The sequence below is a fragment of the Dermacentor andersoni genome, chromosome 4 (assembly GCF_023375885.2).
Source record: "Dermacentor andersoni chromosome 4, qqDerAnde1_hic_scaffold, whole genome shotgun sequence".
Classification (NCBI taxonomy): domain Eukaryota; kingdom Metazoa; phylum Arthropoda; class Arachnida; order Ixodida; family Ixodidae; genus Dermacentor; species Dermacentor andersoni.
The window spans coordinates 99,951,385-99,972,346 of record NC_092817.1 but is presented as its reverse complement, the minus strand read 5'-3'; the positions used below and the strand labels follow the sequence as shown (position 1 = coordinate 99,972,346).

General features: G+C 46.8%; 1 long non-coding RNA gene across 1 annotated transcript in view; it reads right to left on the bottom strand.

Moving 5' to 3' along the window:
- Window positions 1–730: 730 nt before the first annotated feature.
- LOC140217355 (uncharacterized) overlaps window positions 731–20,962 on the bottom strand; it is a 255,033-nt gene continuing 234,801 nt past the window's right edge. Inside the window, exon 3 of the long non-coding RNA XR_011893886.1 lies at window positions 731–911. This is a non-coding gene — a long non-coding RNA (uncharacterized lncRNA). The remainder of the gene's footprint in view (window positions 912–20,962) is intronic.

Sequence of the window (20,962 nt, the reverse complement as noted above, 5' to 3'; positions counted from 1 at the left end):
ACACAGAAAAATTTTTTTTTTCATTGCTCAAAATAAAGGAATCCGTCAGGCAGCAGCGGGGCGCCATGCTTATTTTTGTGGGTTTCTTCGACTAAATGCTGTAGGCCACAAGAAGACATGTAAATCATTGCCACAAGTGTTTCACTTCAGAAGTGTTACTTGCAATTAACCACCTACACCCTGTTCTGTACCATCTTACGGAGTTACATGCAGAAGGTTACGGCATTTTTGTTTGTTTTTACAGCGGTCCTCATATTGCCTGCGAGTACGGAAAAAAAGGAAAAGGAAGAAAGAAAGGGAATAATGTCATAACAAGATTAGTGTGGCTGGTTGTTCGCGGCACTTCTGTACACGTGCAAACACAAATTTTAGCGACGTACTGACGCAATTAAAGCAGCCTCAGGACGAGTACTGCAACCATGGCCTCTCTGTCCTTGCGTGGCGGCGACAACTCAGGATATCATTGCGTCGATCTGTGCGCAATAGGCTGCGCGAAACAAAATAGGTCCAGTAACGAAAACAGATTGCTATAATCGTAGCTCCGAAATAAAGCTGAATGCCACAGGCGTCAATCTTCCTTCGTGAATAGGCATTGAAACCTACAGCGAACATTTTGTGCAGCCTAAATTTCGTCGTCAAGTAACAACGCACTGCAATCTCAGCGATAGCGTTAACGAAAAATTCGCGACAAGAGCACCCAGATGACAACGTGCAGATTTCTATCGCGCTTTCACCTTTTCGCGAACGAGAAACACCCCTGATGAATATTAGTACTTTTCAATGGTTCATTAGGCTCCGAGTTTGCCTCCATTAGCGACTCCCAGCACCACAGAGTCTCACTTACCCAATGGTGCCTCGGGAATGATACGCCTTCAGTTTACGCGCCAGGGCCGCGTTTGAGATTCGTGCGCCTGTCAAAGAAAGAAAGCGTGCTTTATACACGGAGAGACAACAGATAAAAAGGCAATAAAACAAGATCCCATAGCATCACATAGAGAGAGTTTGCGCATCCTAAAAACTAAATGACTACTCACTCCCGCTTCGAAACTGACTCGGTTGCAAGTCGGCTGACAGCGCCTTTGCGCCACTCAGCGGATGCATACGTACACAAGCAATTAAGAACGCCGAGCAAACAACCTTGTGGGCGGAATAATGCGTGCCTAATGACACCTTTTTATGGCTGTCCCAAAAGGCGCAGAAGCACATGCGCGAAGAAAACAGCCCGAAAGAAAGACGCGCACACGCAAGAAAATAAGTGCAAGAAGTGAACGCGCCGCTACCTCGCGCAGTCGATTATGCGCATACTGCTCATTGCAAACGTCGACAGGGGAGGCGCTTCTCCTGCGAACACATAGGTGCTGCTAAAAAACCAGCGTTGGGTAATCCGAGGTAGAAGGCGAGAGCACTCAGCGAACCACCCTGAAGAAGAAAAAAAAAAAGAAACCGACGGAGAAGGCGAGATGGGACTCGTGCAACAAGAATTCCGGCATAAACCTCGCACAGGCACACACCCGCACACACACACACACACACAAAAAAAAAAGAATAATGACATGTAATTTATATGGAGTGCTGAATTCAAAGCGGCGGTCAGTACAGAATCAAACCTGCACGTGCTATAATGCAAGAAACTAAGATGACATCGGATACAGGCAGCTTTTTGCTCGCTATTTGAAACGCATCGGTGAACCTCCCGATAATTAGGTCCATTGATGGGGTAGCTAGCAATGACGCTTTGCGGTCGCCTCAACTTCCCCAAGAGCCAGGCAAATCAATACAAGTAAGAAGTACTGGGTAAATATAAAAACAATTAAAAAGATAAATGAAAACTACACAAGCGGTTTCACTTCTTCGAGGGACGTCGTTAGCTGTGCTTCGCTTCCAACCCGCCTCATGTTTTCAGCGTACATTCAAGAAGTGAACGGTTACAACTTTCTTGCTCGAGAAGACTGCCGTTAGCGACTGCGAACATTAATGTAAGCCTCTACTCCTCCTTTTTTTTTCTTCTCTCCCCAAGAAGCGCGCGAAGGCACTTGAGGCGTCGATGCGTAGATATTCGAGTCATTTGCAATGACGTGTGTGTTTACGCTGACCGTCGACGAGCAAATAACAAAATGCGTTACTTTTATTTGATTTTTTTTTCTTTAAGTGAATCGTTCAGTGCGCGCTTATACAGTCGACAGCAATCAAGCGTGGTTCAAAGCTTTAGGGTCAAACGACCGAAACGGAAGGCGTCAGTTTAACAACTTTGCCGCAATGTGTCGTTATCATCAAGAGTCCACGCTCGCATTGATGCACACCCAGACGCTCTGAATACGCAGAGCCATGTTTCTGTATACCATCGAGAGACCCGATAGAAAATTCAGTTTTTACTGAGATACAATCTGCACACTTACAATGGAAGGATATAGCAAAAATTATTGGAGTCGGGCCGACTATAATAGCGACGTCATACATGAACGGTAAAATCCGTGCATACAGGATCGTTATAACCAATGTGTAAAAAATGAACTTACAAAATACTACGGGTGTAGTTTATTCATGTCGGGTAGCACTATTGGTTCCTTTCCGGATTTCGCACTGCACGTGCGACTTGGTGTGTTTGTATACAAGACATGGGTCCCCTTGCGACTGCGCAATCGCCATGATTTGTCCTTAAAGTGAGGTGGAACTTTGGGGAGTAACTGTTCAAAGTTGGCGAGGACTAAGGTGAGGAAGAACAGAGGTGGTTAGGTTAGGGTGGTCGTACAGCACTTAAGGATATCTTTTTTGCGATGGGTCGTGCTTCCAGCTCGATATGATGCTCGCAAAGGCGTGCTGGAATTCTTGTCAACCACGGGACTAAGCTCCCTCGTCCGTGACCGTTGGTGCTCTACGTGTGATAGTGCGATGTCTTGTTTCTTCCTCTCCCTTTCTCCTTCTTCTGTCTCATTCTTCTTTTATTTCTTTTTTTTCTCTGTGTGGTGTTTGTATATGTTTAAATGCTACTACTACTACTACTACTACTACTACTACTACTACTACTACTACTACTACTACTACTACTACTACTACTACTACTAATAATAATAATAATAATAATAATAATAATAATAACGGCAACGAGGGCAAGTTGGGAGCAGAGCAGGAACTCGAGGATCGTGCGGCCGTAAATGGCTAAGGAAGGAAGCCTTGCTAGTTTGCTCTTCCGTGTCACGCTCATTGCTTCGCTTCCATTCTTGTCTTCTGCGCGGTTCTCTGAATGCATCGGTCGAATGACACCGCTCGGGTCTTTGTCACATCCGATGAGTGCACTTGTTGACCACCGCGGCGGAAGCAGAGTCGTGCACGCTCAAGCCCACATGGTTTTAGAGCAATGCTTTGCTCTTCAATGGAAAATTTTTTAATCACTAGGACTTTTTTCTAAGGAGATGGCGTAGTCGTAGTCTTTTAGTCCGCATGCCTGGCCTCTTAGACTATACGCTTTGAAAAAAAGAAAAGAAACTTCGAGAAGTTTCCGGTACGGTTTCACCAAACCGGACCAACTGAACGGCGTCGTCATGCGAATCTATTTTTTTGTTGACTTGTAAGCTTCTTAAAAGAAAATAAATAAATCGAAGGGACGTTTTTGTGCTTTATAATTCTGCTCTTTAATTAAAGAAAATTTTCGGTGCATCACTGCATTTCTGTTTCTCGGCTGTTTCATTGGAGAAATATTGTATGTACCTCAAAGAGAAGTATCACTCATAGAAAAAAAGGTCACTATGCGCTCACTAGTACCGCTACTAATAAATCTGAATTATAATTACCACCAATAATAGCGGGTACCGTATGGTTCATCAGGTCATTCCATTGTCATATCAGGTCGATGCCATTGGAAAAGCATAAGAAGGTAAACTAATTAAAACGAGATCCGCATTCTTTCTGTCACATTCATTCGTCATGGTACATTATGGTCAAACTTACTAGGGACAACATTATGGCACAGCTTCGGGTAAGTATGCGCATAAAGTGATTAGTGAACGGCAAACGAGAACATAACATATACACAGAAACAACGAGGTTAACTTGCGACATGTACGTTAAGAACCAATTTCAGGAGGATTTATAGCCGTACCTTGGAGGAGCAAAACTAGTATACCGGCGAGCACCTATGTATTAGTGTAAATATTCAAAGTTATGGACATAACTTTTAATGGCGTACACTGTCTGCACGTATTTGTGCGATGACGAGGCACATAATTGTTAATCCAACATAATGAAACTATAGCTTATCTATATTCTACATAAACTTTAACAACAAGGCATGATAGACAACGGCCAAGACGGAGTAGTAGAGTTTACTACCTTCACCTCAATGCACTTGCCTGGATGGCTTATGTTAGTAAGCAGGCAGTAAAAAGGCAGTAAAGGTCCGCCAAAGGTAGTACGTGCCGCGGTTACTAACATATTATTATACTTTCCTTTTGAAGGGTGTCGTTCTTGAGATGACAGTGTCTGCTGTGACAGAATCGACTGTGAAAGCTGTGTCCGCTGTCACAGTGAATGGGTTGAGAAACGGAGGAATCGTTGAAGTCCGTGCTTATTACTAATATTTTTTGTCTGTTTGTACTGGGTGCTCAGTATGCGTTTTACTGGATCTCTTCTGAAAGACAGCCAAACCCTGCTTCAGTAACCCTTGTCTGTCTTTTATTTTCTTGTTAAGCACATCTTCTTGCACCTTAATGATAGTTCCGCTTTAAAATAAAAAATAAAAGTAAAGGTATAGAGAAGTTTGAAAATGCGAGACACAGAGTTAAAACTGAACCTAAGCGTGCGCGACCTAAAGTCAACCTACACGGGCTCCAAGAAAGGAATATTGAAACGAAAGCACCTTCACGTCGGTGAGTCGACCTTAGATGCTCAAAGTGGGAAATTTCTTCTGCCCACGTGCAACAAAAAATCCCATTTTCTTTTCTTTCCCGGTGTTTACGCTTTCTCCTTTAAACTGCGCGTATTGCAAAACATATATTTTCGCGAAGTACCAACATCCCTTGTTCAAAGCAGTATCATGTAATTTTTCGCTGGCAAGCGATGGATTGCAGAGAGAAAAAAATAATATAACGAAAGAAAAGACAGAACAACAGCAATGGATTGAGTTTCACAACACGTTGACGCAGCGTTCATTATGCCCGGGATGGCATTGTGGAGCTTTACTTCCTACGCACCGCCGATGGGAGCCCATTACCCAACATCGCCCAATATGGCTGTCGCTCGCTTTCATCAGCTCGCAATCTTATCGTCTTGATCTGAAGCTCTCGCAGCAACAAAGCGCGGAACGAGAATCTCCGTCACCCGCGGGATCCCTCCGGAGCAGCGGAAACGGAAAAGAGAGAGAGAGAGAAAAAAAAAGGCTAGAACTGTGCGCGAGAGAAAATAATGAGAAAGAAAAAGAGAGAGACAGAAATGCCGAAGCGAGTCTCTTTTCTTCGCACATCGGGATCACGTTGCACGTTCAGACCAATTCTATAGTTGCATTGCGAGGGCAGTGCTGTTTTTTTTTTTTTCTTTTTTTCTCGCGCTGTACGTTGCGCGCTTGCGTGCGGCGTTGGTTCCTTCATACGCGGCAGTCGCGTGCCCAGGGGTGTCGGGCCGTTTCTGTCGCCACTGGTGCTTGTCCCCCTGGATACACAGAGCGTGCTCAACGCATCCCTCGGGGAAAGCGCGCCGACAGAGCTAAGAGAGCGAGCGCACAAAGGCGTGTCGGCGACGCGGCTGCGACTGGCGACGCCGCTACACGCCAGCCGTTCGCCGCGCTCACGTAACCCGAGCGCGCACGGAGAGGATTGGAGTGGTGGTCGTCGGTCTCTCTCCGGTGGTAAGCAGTGGTCTGAGCGGCGGAAGGAGCGTAAAAGGGGGGGAGGGGGGTTGACGATGCGGCAGGCTCGATCAAAGCGCACCGCTCCGGGAAGCGTGAATGATGCGGAGCAGATTGGAAATGGACGCTTGGTAGCTCGCGAGCAGAATGATTCCGGCTTCCGCGCCGCTCTCTCGGGGTTCTGCTTCTTTGTGCCTTCTCTATAGCACTGTGCGCACCGCTCTCGATATGTTGGTCGCTGCCTCCCCCTCCCCCCTTCCTCCCAACCACTTCTCTTTTTTCTTCATCCCGGCCTCTTATCCGCGTGATAACATTTGTTCCGGGAGCCGACAAGTGTTGGTTTCTTCACGCCGGCGTTGGTTTATAAGCCGTGCACGTGTTCATTATACGAGATTCGCCGGAGTGAAAGAGCCAGAGATTGGTCGCCGCGAAAGGTTTGGGAAGGAGATCAGGAAATCCTAGCGCTTATTTGCGAGGGACAGCTTGTGGATCGTAGCTTCTTCATTGCGAGACAGTTCGCTAGGAATCGTTCATTAACTTCCGCTACGGCGGCAGAATTTTTGTTTATTGCTTGACCGCAGCTGTTCAAACAAAACCAAACGCAACCAAAGAAAAAAGAAAAGAGTAACTGCTTCAAAAGTAAGGTTTCTCGAAGCCAAGCAGTACTGCATCTCAGCACACGAAATCAGTGGTGCCTGCGACACTTGCACAATAACGTTCAAGTGTTCTTATGTAGAGATGTGAAATTACTGGAACTTTTGAAGGCATGAAAAAGTTTCGATAACTTCTGAACTTCTGATACGCTGGAATGACTTCTGAAATATTAATCGACAGCGAAATAAAGAAGAACTACAGATGGTGGTCCACACAAGACATTTCCGCTAATTATGACAATGCGCTGACATTAATTTATCTAATTTTTGCCTTTCCATTATTATTTTTCTTGCTTTCAATTCCACATCCCCATTCCCCCGTGCAGGGTAGCCAGCCGGACGTCCGTCTCGTTAACCTCCCTTTATTTTCTTGTATTCCTTCTTTATCTCAGCTTGTTCATCCCTTAAGGAGTTCTTAGGGGCTTTCTGAATTCTCATTTGCCAACCCTTAAAAGCAACGTGCCGTTTTTTCTTTTTTTGCTGCTTTATAGAGTAGGAGCTAAGATTGCTGCCTCTGCGCTTGCAGCACTTCAGTCTTTTGTAGCAGCAGTTCGTGTGGGCTAGGCATTCGTTACCAACATGTTGCAGGTTAATTCGGCAGACCGAGGTCAAACGCGCGGGCGAATTTAGATATATCGGCCGGTTGCGAATGGTAAGCCGAAAGGACCTATTTGACGTCGAGTCTATCGAATCAAGGGTCTTGTCTGAAATGCCATTTTCAACATCTCGCCCTCTAATTGTTCCGATCGGGTTGTGCAGCCAGAGAACCCGCCATCGGAAAACGATAGCATGAAGACATTTAGCAAAATGAACAGTCGAGGGTTGCACGGAATTTCGTAAGGAGCCTTTGCTTGATTAAACGAGACTCAAAACCAAGACCAGCTCGAGAGACTTGCCAGTTACAGAAAGCAACTGCCGACACCATTTCTTGCCGCTACTCAGGCCCAATTTTATGCTACCACACGGTCACAGCTAAAACGAAACCATGGGATGGCGCTCTTGCCTTAACCACAAAAGACGGAAGTACTCTACGCCTCATTGCATAAAAAAATTGAGAATAAATAATGGTCGTAGTTAATATTTACGATCAGAATTCGAAACCAGAACATGTTTCACACGTTATGCGTCAATGCATTTAGTTGTATTGGATATTTCTTGACTGATTTTTACTTACCACGTATTCAGCCAAGTAAAAGAAAATAGGAGGAGAGAGAGAGAACGATAAAAGGAAAATCTTTTTGGAAAATTATACGCCCTTCTTTTTTCTTTTTCCAAGCCGTGGCTTCCTTGTTCTTGACGCGCTATTGCCAAAGCAAGCGCGCACAGACAGCACTTGCACGGAGAAGAGGACTCCTTCCAGAAAAGGGACATGTAGAAACGAGCTATAGTTGTTCATTATCTATGGCAACTATAGAAAATGCCAAAACCAACATTCAAGTATGTAGTGAATCACCGTGACAGTAGACAGCACAAGACTTCCATGGCAGGCGGGAGCTTATGAACTTGACATTTTCGTTACCCGTTTATTAAAGGAAAAACTCACCGGTTCAAGGCAATCTCGACCCACCTGAGCTCTCAAAAAAGCAAAAGATACGAAGATCATGGACACGCATTCAGTACACCAGCAATGTCGACTGTCAACGCGCAAGGCGTTCGGAATGTCGCCGAAAGTTGGCGTGTAACAGTCTGCGTGTCTCGGGCGTAGTCGAATAAAAAGAATCTCGAGTCTACGACCGACAGTTGTTCCCATGCACAGTGGCCCACATATACGTGTCGGGCCGTACGACATGTGTTAACGCGTCTATATACAGGGCGGCGGACTCGCCATCGTGACGGAGACCGACGACGGCGCAGCCATGCGTGCGCCATCTCGACGGCGGCTGTCAGGACGAGGGCGCAATTCTGGGGCCCCCGCGGCGTGAATGCGCTTTAAGCCGGAACTCGATCAGAAATAGGACGTCAATGCGCGTCACCCTCTGTGGGGCACGTCAGTGTCCCTCGACCCGACCTTTCACTGTATCCGCGAGTGCACGGCACCGCGGCAGAAGAGGGCGCGCGGGACGCGGCTAAATACCACGTGTTCGTCGACCAGAACCATCCGGGTACGTACCGCCTCGCGGCAATGGCATGTGCGCACAGACGGTGATGAAAGCTATAACGACTTTGACTGGGCGGAGCGTGTTCGGCGCGCTTTCGAAAGTACGTACCCGAACGGCCGCTATAGCCAGCCGTTTGTAGCATTCTACGCTTCAGGAAAGGAAACTGCTAATTGAAGTGAAGAGGTGCGTGGCAAAGGTGACAAGGAAGAAAGTGAACGATGTTGTGGCGCAGATAGTGTAATGCTCGCAAGTAGATCAGCCAGCAGAGCACGCCCTGTAGAAGCGAGCTTTCGCACTGCGCTGTATGCATCGCCTCGAAAGGCATTATCGAAGGAAACTTGGAAGAGATATTTGAACGGGAGCGTTGAAGGAAAGTCTAGCGTAGCCCTGCGTACACGTCCATAATATTACATTCGCTTTTACGCGCAATTTATGCGTTTGAGCGGTTCAGTCTAAGTCCATCTGCATGCTGGCATCATTCTACACTTCTTGTGGGTCTTATAATGTGCCTCTTTCGTGATGAACAAGCGTTAACACTGTTCAGCGTTGAAACTACGAAATAGTTTCATCACACTCTCTACCGACTTCCTCGCACACCACTTGCTCACAAACACGCATGTACAGGGTGAGCTAATATGAAAGGCGACGCCAAATTTGTGTTCAAAGTCATTATTTGTTCATGTTCTTCTTTTTGCGTTGAGCGCTCATTTACGGAAAGACTCGGAGCTCAATATAGTTGCGTTGATGCGCTTCTCGCTATTATGCGGTCCATATTAGGCCTTTATAACATTGTCCCCATAACCCAAGCAGCACCAGCAGGAACAAAGCGGCCCTGAATCACCCGTTTGAGGCAGATGGGAAGTGTTGACACAATTTCTTGTCATGACAATTTCTTGTCTTAGCGGGTAAAGAAGGTTTCACTCCAGTGAGTCTCTGACTTTCACCTCGTTTACCGACCCCAAGGATTCCCACTAAACACAGCCGATCGAAGAGCGTCAAGCTTCTTTTCGAGGGAGACACTCTACCTGATGTTATGGCAGAAATCATATCTGATCGGGTCAACCGAGGCAGCATATATGTTCTTAACATGTGCAGTAGTCCTAACAGTAGACGGCAGCGGTTTAAGACTCTGCTCCACAAGGCCGTAAACCTGGCAGGCGCAAGCCCTCTTATTGTCGTGGGGCACTATAACGCCCCGCTTCATGCATGTCTGGGGTTATAAATATGATACCAATAAGGGTAAGCACCTCTGGCAGAATGCCATGGATGTGGACCTGACGCTGATCACTGACCCTAACTTTCCGACCCGAATCGGGACAACCACGTGTAGAGACTCTCCCCCTAATCTCATCTTTGTAGAGAACGTGCCTGAGGCCAAATGGAAAAACTTGGCTGAGAACCTTGGTAATGACCATTGTATCTGTGAGGCCCAGCTTCCTATCATGGGTAAAAAACAGCGCGAATTCTCGTACACGGACTGGGATAAATTCCGCAATCTTGGGGAGGAGAGGCCTTCCTCAAATTGCCGACCTACCATAGAGCAATGGATAGGTCAGGTCCAAGATGACGCTCGGCGTGCAACCTCGAAGGTCTGCACCGATCTTCCTTTTGAGAAAATGGGCAGCGGGTTAGACCACCACCACCATCATCATCATCATCATCATCATCATCATCATCATCATCATCATCATCATCATCATCATCATCATCATCATCATCATCATCAGCCTGGTTACGCCCACTGCAGGGCAAAGGCCTCTCCCATACTTCTCCAACTACCCTGGTCATGTACTAATTGTGGCCATATTGTCCCTGCAAACTTCCTAATCTTATCCGCCCACCTAACTTTCTGCCGCCCCCTGCTACGCTTCCCTTCCCTTCCGTAACCGTAAGTCCGTAACCCTTAATGACCGTCGGTTATCTTCCCTCCTCATTAGATGTCCTCCCCATGCCCCATTTCTTTTTCTTGATTTCAACTAAGATGTCATTAACTCGCATTTGTTCCCTTACCCGCTCTGCTCTTTTTTTTTTTTTTTTTTTTTTTATTGAAGTGAATGTTAGGAGAGGTTGGCGCCTTTATGTGGTGGCACCGGCTACTCCTTGTCACTTGGCAGACGAAACAAATTTGCGCAAAAAGGGAGATAGCGACACTAAATATAACACTCAGTAGAACACCGGATCAGTAAAAAATATACAGTCCAACAGTACATGAGTCGCAAAGTTCTGTGCATGAGTTCAGTCCACGTACGCATATATGAAGTCCGATGTTTTGAACAGCCAAAACACACAACAACACTTGTAATACACTTCAAGTACAGGACAGAATTATACGTATTGCGTAAAAGTTGCGATCACCACATAAACCAACTATGCACCACGAACAACGTTTATGTAACTCATTTAGCGTATTCGGATCATCCAATGCTTAATATTTTCCCAAAATGTTGGTCTCCTCTAAAAACTTTTTCAGAGCAAGAAGCGCTCTTTTTTGAAGGCCCGCAGTTGGCCATGGGCCAAGTATCTTTTTCAGAGTGAATGGTCTTCTGTCTAATATAAACAAATTAGCTTGCAGTACCGCTCTTTGTGTATCGTATTTCGAGCACTCGAGAAGAAGATGATGCACATTTTCGTCTGGATGTCCACAAGAACACTGCGGACTAGAGACACGTTTTATTCTGTACAAGAAGTGTCTCGTAAATGCAGTACCAAGACGCAGCCGGTGTACTAAAGTTTCAAATTTTCTGTTGTCTCTTAGAGTTTCCGGCATTGTTAAGTTTATATATGGGTCTATTGAGTACAACTCCGAGTTCTTAGTTTGCTGGTCAAACCAGGTAGTTTTGCTGAGACGACAAGAAATCTGTCTCAGGATCAGACGGACTTCACTACGCAATAGGGGAAGATTGGTTGTCTCTGCGTTATTGTGCGCTCGATTCGCAGCTGCGTCCGCTGCAGTATTACCAGGAATATTGCAGTGCCCAGGAATCCACTGAAATGCAATTACGTGGTTCATTGCGCTTGCTTTTGTAAGTTCTTTGAGCGTCTCATACAATATCGAAGTGTTCAAAGAATTTTTCTTATTGCTCTGTAGTAATGTGAGAGCGGCTTGCGAATCGCTAAAGATAACCCATTTTTGCGAATGTTTTTCTAAAGTTATGAAACGCAAAGCACACAGGATTGCAAATAGTTCTGCCATGGTGGAAGATGTCTCCCGGGATAATTTAAATGTTTGCTCTAGCGCTAAGTGTGGAATGACGAATGCTGAAGTCGAGGAATTTTTATGACACGAACCATCTGTATAAACGTGGATGTACTGGGGATATAATGAGTAAATTTGGTAGAGTGCCAGTTGCTGTGCGGCTACTATGAACATGTCTCTCTTAGATATAATCCCGTCAACCGATAACTCTATTTTAGGGTATGTTAACATCCAGGGAGGGTAACTAACATCCACTTTGCATAATTCAAATCTTGGTAATAATGTTTTATGTTCTCGAACAACATCGTGAATTTTGCTTTTGTTTCTTTCGGTGAGCGCGAGATTTAATGGATGCTTCTCGTGTTGGGTTAAGATGCGATAAATATGTCGGCATGTTTCAACCGTTCGTATGACTGGAAATGGGGGGTGACGAGCTTCAGCAATTACTAAAGAACTCGAGGTAGCCTGCGGAACCCCAAGACACACTCGCAGCCCCCTTGCTAGTAAACGTTGAAGACGTTCCTCAGAAGTTTGCGATAAACCATGGAGAATAGGTGCCGAGTAAGCAATTTTTTGTTTTATGAGTGCGTTATGAACTTGTAGTAGCGAAGAGACTGATCCCCCCCACGTTGTGCCTGCGAGTCGCCGAAGTACGTTTATTACTGCATTGGTCTGTTTTTCAATTGCGCGGATGTGTGAAGCCCATGTAAGTTGGCGGTCAAGAATAACTCCAAGAAATTTATGCTCTTTCACAAACATCAAAGCTTGCCCGTTAAGCCTAAGTTGGAAATTAATCATCTGTCGTCTAGTGAAAGGAAGTACGGCTGTCTTTGCGTATGAAAGACTCATGCCTCTTTCTTTTAAAAAGGTGTCGATGCTATCAAGGCCCTCTTGCAGCGTTGTTTGAATGTCTTGTATATTAGAACCAGAGGCCCATATGCAGATGTCATCTGCGTACAGAGAATACCGTAGACCAGACGGGAGCTTTTGTGGCAAGGCTGCCATGACACAATTGAATAAAAACGGACTAAGAACACTGCCCTGCGGAACGCCCTGCGTGATGCTGTGATAATTACTTTCTCCTTCTATTGTTTCCATAAATATTTTTCTATCTTTCAAGAAGTTTGACACCCATCGCAGCGTTCGGCCGTGTAGGCCAAGCTCTAACATACCAGCAAGGACGTGTATGTGACTTACAGTGTCGAATGCTCTTTGAATGTCTAAGAATACTGCTATTGTCACATTTCCGCAGCTTCGTTCATGTTCGACGTATGTGGCAATATCTAATACTGCATCCATTGTACAACGATTTTGTCGAAAACCGGTCATGTGGTCGGAAAACACATGTGTGTGTTCACACCACCATTGCAGTCGACTGTCTATCATCTTCTCCATTAGCTTGGAAAAACAGCTTGTGAGACTGACGGGTCGGTAGGAGTCAAGACAAAGTGGAGTCTTTCCTGGTTAAGGGATGAGAAGAGAGACTCTGCTCTTTTCTCATCCCTTAACGTTACACCTGTCATTCTTCTTTCCATAGCTCGTTGCGTCGTCCTCAATTTAAGTAGAACCCTTTTCGTAAGCCTCCAGGTTTCTGCCCCGTACATGAGTACTGGTAAGACACAGCTGTTATACACTTTTCTCTTGAGGGATAATGGCACTGATAATGAGGAATGCCTGCCAAACGCGCCCCAGCCCATTCTTATTCTTCTGATTATTTCAGTCTCATGATACGGATCCGCGGTCACTACCTGTCCTAAGTAGATATATTCCCTTACTACTTCCAGTGCCTCACTACCTATCGTAAACTCGTGTTCTCTTCCGAGATTGTTAAACATTACTTTAGTTTTCTGCAGATTAATTTTTAGACCCACCCTTCTGCTTTGCTTCGCCAGGCCAGTGAGCATGCATTGCAATTGGTCCCCTGAGTTACTAAGCAAGGCAATATCATCAGCGAATCGCAAGTTACTAAGATAGTCTCAATTAACTCTTATCCCCAATTCTTCCCAATCCAGGTCTCTGAATACCTCCTGTAAACACGCTGTGAATAGCATTGGAGAGATCGTATCCTCCTGCCTGACACCTTTCTTTATTGGGATTTCTTGCTTTTTTTATGGAGGACTACGGTGGCTGTGGAGCCACTCTAGATATATTTCAGTATTTTTACATACGGCTCGTCTACACCCTGATTCCGTAACGCCTCCATAACTGCTGAGGTTTCCATTGAATCAAACGCTTTCTTATAATCAATGAAAGCTATATATAAGGGTTGGTTATATTCTGCACATTTCTCTATCACCTGATGGATAGTGTGAATATGGTCTATGGTTGAGTAGCCTTTACGGAATCCTGCCTGGTCCTTTGGTTGACAGAAGTCTAAGGTGTTCCTGATTCTATTTGCGATTACCTAAGTAAATACTTTGTAGGTAACGGACAGTTAGCTGATCGGTCTATAATTTTTCGAGTCTCTGGCGTCCCCTTTCTTATGGATTAGGATTATGTTAGCGTTCTTCCAAGATTCCGGTACGCTCAAAATCATGAGGCATTGCGTATACAGGGTAGCCAGTTTTTCTAGAACGATCTGCCCACCATTCTTCAACAAATCTGCTGTTACCTGATCCTCTCCAACTGCCTTCCCCCTTTGCATAGCTCTCAAGGATTTCTTTACTTCTTCCGGCGTTACTTGTGGATTTCAAATTCGTCTAGACTATTCTCTCTTCCATTATCGTCGTGGGTGCCACTGGTATTGAATAAATCTCTGTAAAACTCCTCAGCCACTTGAACTATCTCATCCATATTAGTAACGATATTGCCGGCTTTGTCTCTTAACGCATACATCTGATTCTTGCCTAAGGTCCGTAGATTCGCAAGAAGAGCGTCCCTTTCATCACAATAGCTTGCACACGAGCGCAGAAATCGTCCGATATCTGCTGCCGCGTCGCACGAAGTGCAGAGCGGTGGATCGGTAGGCCCCGTGTTAAATAACCATGTTGGAGTATGGGCAGAATCTCCTTATTTGGTGCAGTAGCGAGGCTTCTTTTCGATGGAATTGCCGGTTTTGGTAATGCAAAGCGAAGGAAAGTCAATAAATATGTATAATTTTATCACTAGGTTACTCCGAGACTTTGACATTAGGGACTTGTGAGAATGCAGCGTATTCAAGAGTATCAGCTTCATTGTTTGCAGAAACACCAAAGAGTTGTTGATGTCTTTCACGAACGTCAGTGACTTGCTTTCCCTGTTCTTTACTGCTCCCTCAATCTTTTCATTGGTATAATTTTTAATGTGTCTTATTTGCCTCGTGTTGGTCAGTATGATGACCTTCACGGGCTAAGGTTTCGTTATTGCGTACTGGGTTGCTTGTGGGAGCTTGTCTGTTTCATTGCCTATGAATTCAGCTGTGGCCCCCGAAAACCCTTTCGCTAATGGGCGATTAATTACGGCATAACCGCAATAACCTCATTATCGCATGCTAACGCCTCATATTTGTTCGACAGCACTCGCCCACGTTTCTCCGCGTTTCTCTTGACAGCTAGCAGGTCAACCTGTTTTCTCCCTTCAAAGTTTTCAGAAATCAGGACAATCACAGATACCGTTAGTATATTGGATCACTGCCCTTTATGCTTCCCAGCAACACTGCATCTTACACATTTTCGAGATGTGCACAAAGCATGAAGTTTCTTCTTTAAGTATTTGCCATATCAGAATCCAAGAATGTTGGTATTGGCATTATGAAATCGATTCCTTTACGCGTACTGTATCAACGTACCTTCCATATGCGATAGTCCTATACTCGATGCCTTATTTACCGAGCGCCTACTCTCTGGCCTTCCTTCCCAATATATATATATATATATATATGAAGTCTCTTGACGTTTCACCATGCTAGGTCGTTTCTTGCGTGTTTTCTCATTTAACGCTGTTACACTTCGCCGATGATACACTTTCGACCAGTTAAACTACCGTTCATCCGAATCGAAGGAAAGGTTTAAGAAAGAGTTGTGCAGAGGCAACGGGGCAATGACTGAGCCCTTGTTTTAATTGGGGCGAGGGCTGGTGTAACGGTGCCCAGTTGGATGATCATGATGGCATACAACATCCGCTTGTTAAAAAGTACGCAGCGCCTGGTTTCGTCGTAATTCTGATTCGATGGCTGAGTACGCTTCACACACAAAATTTCAAGTCTTGTACATTTGTCACTAAGCCACCGTTATCATCAGAATGGGACCACGCATATATCACGCCGCATGCCCGGTAGCATGCCCGGTACAGGACCCGGTAGCTGCTGCGGACAACGCGCAATCATCAGCTGGTTGCTCGAGCCCTCTAGGTAAGTATGGTTTACACTCTATGCCAGCTCAAGTGAACGCAGCTATGACGCCCAGCTGACATTGTCCGTGCTTTTCTTGTTTTTCAAAAGTTGCTGGCTGTGCTGACTACGGTGACTAATTACGCTCATAACGAGAAACAACTTTCCTCAAAAGGCAGCGAAGATGTTGAAAACCTCTCGTAGAACCATCGGAAGGTTTCCAGAAGCGAAAAGCCATCAGTGAGTTGTCCGTTAGCACATGAAAAGAGCTTAGCAATGATTATGAACGGCACGGTCGGCTCCCACTAGGGTCCAGTAATTCCATTTGTCCGGTGTTTGCTCGAGCCGTTTGTGTGCTATGCCGGCATAAAGTGGCAGAAGTTCGCTGGAGGAACGAATTCAGATCTTTATGCCTAATTCTGAGCGTTATTTGCACGAGCTCGATTTCCTCTTCCAGAATCTGCGGCAGCGAGGAGTCCTGCGTTCACACGCAACGCGAACACTCTACAAGAATGCCGTTAAGACTTCTATGCAGACAGATGCCACAGTTCACTAATTGTGAACAGCCAAACACGCAAACCAACTTGAAAGTTTAGCCCTATACATACGTTTTCTTATTTATCTACATACTTATTCTGACAAATATTTCATTCTCAGCAGCGAAGCGCTCGTTCCTCGCTTCGGCGCGTCAGCACCCAACAACCGCGCCTCACTTTTAGAGCCGGCTATTTTTTTTTTCCCGTGCCTGCACGGGCGGTAAACAACGCTCAACTCGTACTCTGTGACCGCCGCCGACAAGCCACGTCGACCGCAACCGGGCGGAGACCGAAACCGCAAGCGAGACGACGTCGCATCCCCGAGGGAGCCGACGACGTGGCAAAGAAAAAAATATATATATACATTCGCTAGAGAGACAAACACGCACGCAGACCCGCGGATACTCGGGCTCGACGCCCAGATCAGGCGGACAAGAGCCGATTCCCGGGAGAGAAAAAGTGCGCACTCCGTTATTTTGCGCCTAGACCGGCGCAGATGAAGATTGGCAGACGGGTGACGAGGAAGGGGCCGGGCATCCAGGCCCTTCGGCCGAAGCGCCGCTGTGAGTGAGGAGGAAAGAGGAGGAGGACGAGACGCACACAACAGCCGCTGAAGCGACCCAGCCACGCTGAGACAGAGACGACGCTTCGGGAAACACTGGCCCGGGAAACTTCTCCCTGCAGCGGAGTCACTGTCTCTCAGCTCCCTCTTTCCCCCGATATCGCCCCCCCCCCCCCCCAGCCCTCCGTTCGCTGTCTTCTTCCGCGGGCGCGTCAACCGTTACCGGTTCAAGCGTTGCATCCCTTCCCTCAGAGCCCCTCCTTCACCTCAGCGCCAGACCACCCTCCCTCCGGCGAAAATTTCTGAGCGAATTTTCGTGTACTCCGTAATTGGCTAATGCTGTACCGAGCGCGCATTGTCGTTCTCCGGAGTAGTGGTGGGGAGGGGGGAGCAAAAGAGTTTTAGCTAGGACAACGGCCCGCGAGGCGGCACAAAATGGACGAGACAATTCGAGCACCGTCAAAACTTGATTCGTTTCTAAACATTTGCTTGTTTTTGCGGGCCTAGCCTTCACTTTGTGAACGCGGTGCTATTAGCGTTCGCGAAGCAAAGTTGCGTACATCTATAGTGCTTGCATCGACGAAATAAGGCGCAATAAATGTTTTACCATAAGCGTCAAGGGCAAGAGGAAAAGAAAGAGCACTTGGTTTCGCGTTGCCATGGTAAAGCAGCTTCGGTTAGACTGACAATGTTCGCGTAAACAATACCTCCTGCGTAGCTCAAAGCCTACGCGCGCTAAAGTTAACGTCATTTAACGTAATACTGTTCGAAGTTATTCGGAAGACGGCGAGATGTTGGGGTTAATAAGGTCGCGCTTTAACAAGCGCTCCTAAAAGCCTATGTGTACCATAAGAAGGGTTTGTGGCGCTAGAGCTGACAAAAACAACTAAACTGCAGAATATTTAAACGCTGTGCGCCACCATACGAAATTTTTGATTGATTCTAAGTAAGAGAGAGAGAGAAAACAAGGGTAGGAAAGGCAGGGAGGTCAACCAGAACAGCATCCGGTTTGCTACCCTACACTGGGGGTGGGGGAAAGGGGAATAGAAAGAGGAAGAAAGGGAGAGAGGAAGCACTGAGTACGTGTGGGAGCGACACCATACACAAGGACACTATAAACGGTCTGTTAAGCCCGTGCACTTCAAGTACCGCACTAGTGCACGAATCGCTTTTCGAGCTAGTGACGGGTGTGGCCACGGTCCGAGTATCTTTGACTCGGTGAAACATCTCGAGTCCAGTCTGCGTAAAGTTGCCCGCAGAGAGAGGCGTTGAACATCGTAGCGAGGGCAGGTACACAATAGGTGCTCGATGGTCTCCTCGCACCCACAGGAGTCGCACATCGGGCTCTCGGCCATTCCCATACGGTAGGAGTATGCGTTCGTGAACGCCACTCCCAGCCACAAGCGACACAACAAGGTTGCTTCGCCGCGGGGAAGGCTAGATGGCAGTTGTAGCCGTAGCGTGGGGTCCAGTTTACGTAATCTGCAATTTAGGCCACTTGAAATCCAGAGATCTTGGGACTTCTTACGCGCAAGTTGGCGAAGTTCTCTGGCAGCGTCCGACCTCGCCAAAGGTGTTGGACGCGTCTTGGTATCTTCGTGGGCACACCGGGCAGCCTTGTCAGCTAGGTTGTTGCCGACGATGCCACAGTGAGCAGGAATCCACTGAAATATAATGTGGTGTCCACTTTCCAGAGCATGGTGGTGCAGTTCCCTGATTTCAGATGTCATTTGCTCGTAAGTTCTGGGACGTAATGCGGACTTGATGCTGTGAAGGGCTGCCTTTGAGTCACAAAATACGACCCATTTCTCTGTAGGCTCTTCGGTGATGTACATCATAGCGGCATGGACAGCTGCAAGTTCTGCCGATGTAGATGTAGTCGTGTGCGACAATTTGAATTTAACTGTAACCTTCTTGGCTGGAACGACGAATGCGGCAGTTGAGCTGGTAGGTGAGGTGGAACCATCGGTATATATATGTATGCGGTCATGATACGTCTGGTGCAGTAATATGAGTGTAAGTTGCTTCAGAGCCGGCGATGGATGATTGGACTTTTTTGTAATTCCAGGAATAGCAAAATTCACTTGAGGCTGTCGCAGGCACCACAGGGGAGAGGAAGGCTTCGCCGCCGGTGTAAATGATGCCGGTATGTACTCATGATGAGCGCTAATAACTCGTGAAAAGGTCGCTTGAGGTCTCTCGGCTGGTAGGGAGGCCAAATGATGGTCGGGTATCCTTGACAGATGGCGAATGTGCGCTCTGAGAGAGTCGACAGCTACATGTGTCTGGATTGTATGGTCTCCTGCGATGGCGATTGTCGCTGCTGTTGAGGTGCACCTAGGCAGCCCTAAACACGTGCGTAGGGCTTGACCTTGTATGCTCTCCAAGGCGCGAAAGTTCGTCTTGCATGCATTTGACAATACTGGTAGGCTGTAACGAAGGAGTCCGAGAAACAAAACCCTGTACAGCTGCAACATAGAATGGACTGGTGTACCCCAGTTTTTCCCGCATAGAAATCGGAAGACCTGAGCAATGGCGACTAGCTTCTTCTTCAGATAGACGCAGTGAGGGCTCCATGAGAGGTTGCGGTCAATGATGACGCCCAGAAAGCGATGCGTCTTAACATAGAGTACAGCTTGACCATTGATCGTAACAGGATACGATGACATTTGTTTCCGCGTAAAACCAAGTAATGCGCACTTTTCAGTAGACACACTGAGGCCTTGCTCTCGGAGATAAGAAGCCGTCATGGTTGCCGCCCGCTGAAGCCTGGCTCTTAGCTGAGGGCGAGTCACCGCAGAGGCCCAGATGCAAATGTCGTCGGCGTATATTGAGACATGTACTGTCTGCGGTAGGTAATCCGCTAGTCCTACCAGGACGAGGTTGAACAAAATAGGGCTCAACACTCCACCCTGCGGAACACCACGGCAGATGGAATGGTCTGAAGTTGGGCCGTCTTCGGTCTGTAAGAAAAAACGCCTCTCAGTCAAATAGTCCCGAATCCATTGATACATCCGGCCACCAACTCCAACAGCCTCAAGGGAGTTTAGTATGGCCTCGTGGGCGACGTTGTCGTATGCTCCTTTTATATCCAGAAAAAGTGCCGCAGATAGGCGCTTGAGGCTTTTTTGATTTTGGACCCATGTTACGATGTCAATGACGTTGTCGATGGACGTGCGACCTCGACGAAAACCTGTCATGGCGTCCGGATAGATGTTGAATCGTTCTAGGTACCATTCCAATCGAGCAAGAATCATTCTTTCCATCACTTTGCCGACGCAGCTCGAAAGCGCAATCGGACGATATGATGAGATCTCAAGCGGAGACTTTCCAGGTTTCAGAATGGGGATCAAGCGGCTCAATTTCCATTGTTTAGGAACGGCGCCGTTCTGCCAAGATTCATTGTAGTAGTTGAGCAGCTCATCACGTGCGTCATGTCCAAGGTGGCATAGGGCAGCATACGTGATGCCATCAGGTCCTGGTGACGAAGAACGCCGGCAGGTCGCCAACGCAGCATCGAGTTCTTCGAGTGAAAATAGCACGTTCATTTCTGGTACACGTGCCTCAGGGATGTCATTCAATGCTACGTCAGTAATGATGGCCACGGACCCAGCAACCCGTGCACAGAACTCTTCAGCCACTTGAAGTTCCGAGCGGAGTTGGTAGAGGGCCAGAGCATCGAAGGGCTTCCTTTGATGCGGAGATGAGCGAAGACCCCTAACCGTTCTCCATATGTGCGAGAGCGACTTGCGGGGATCAAGCGACTGACAGAAT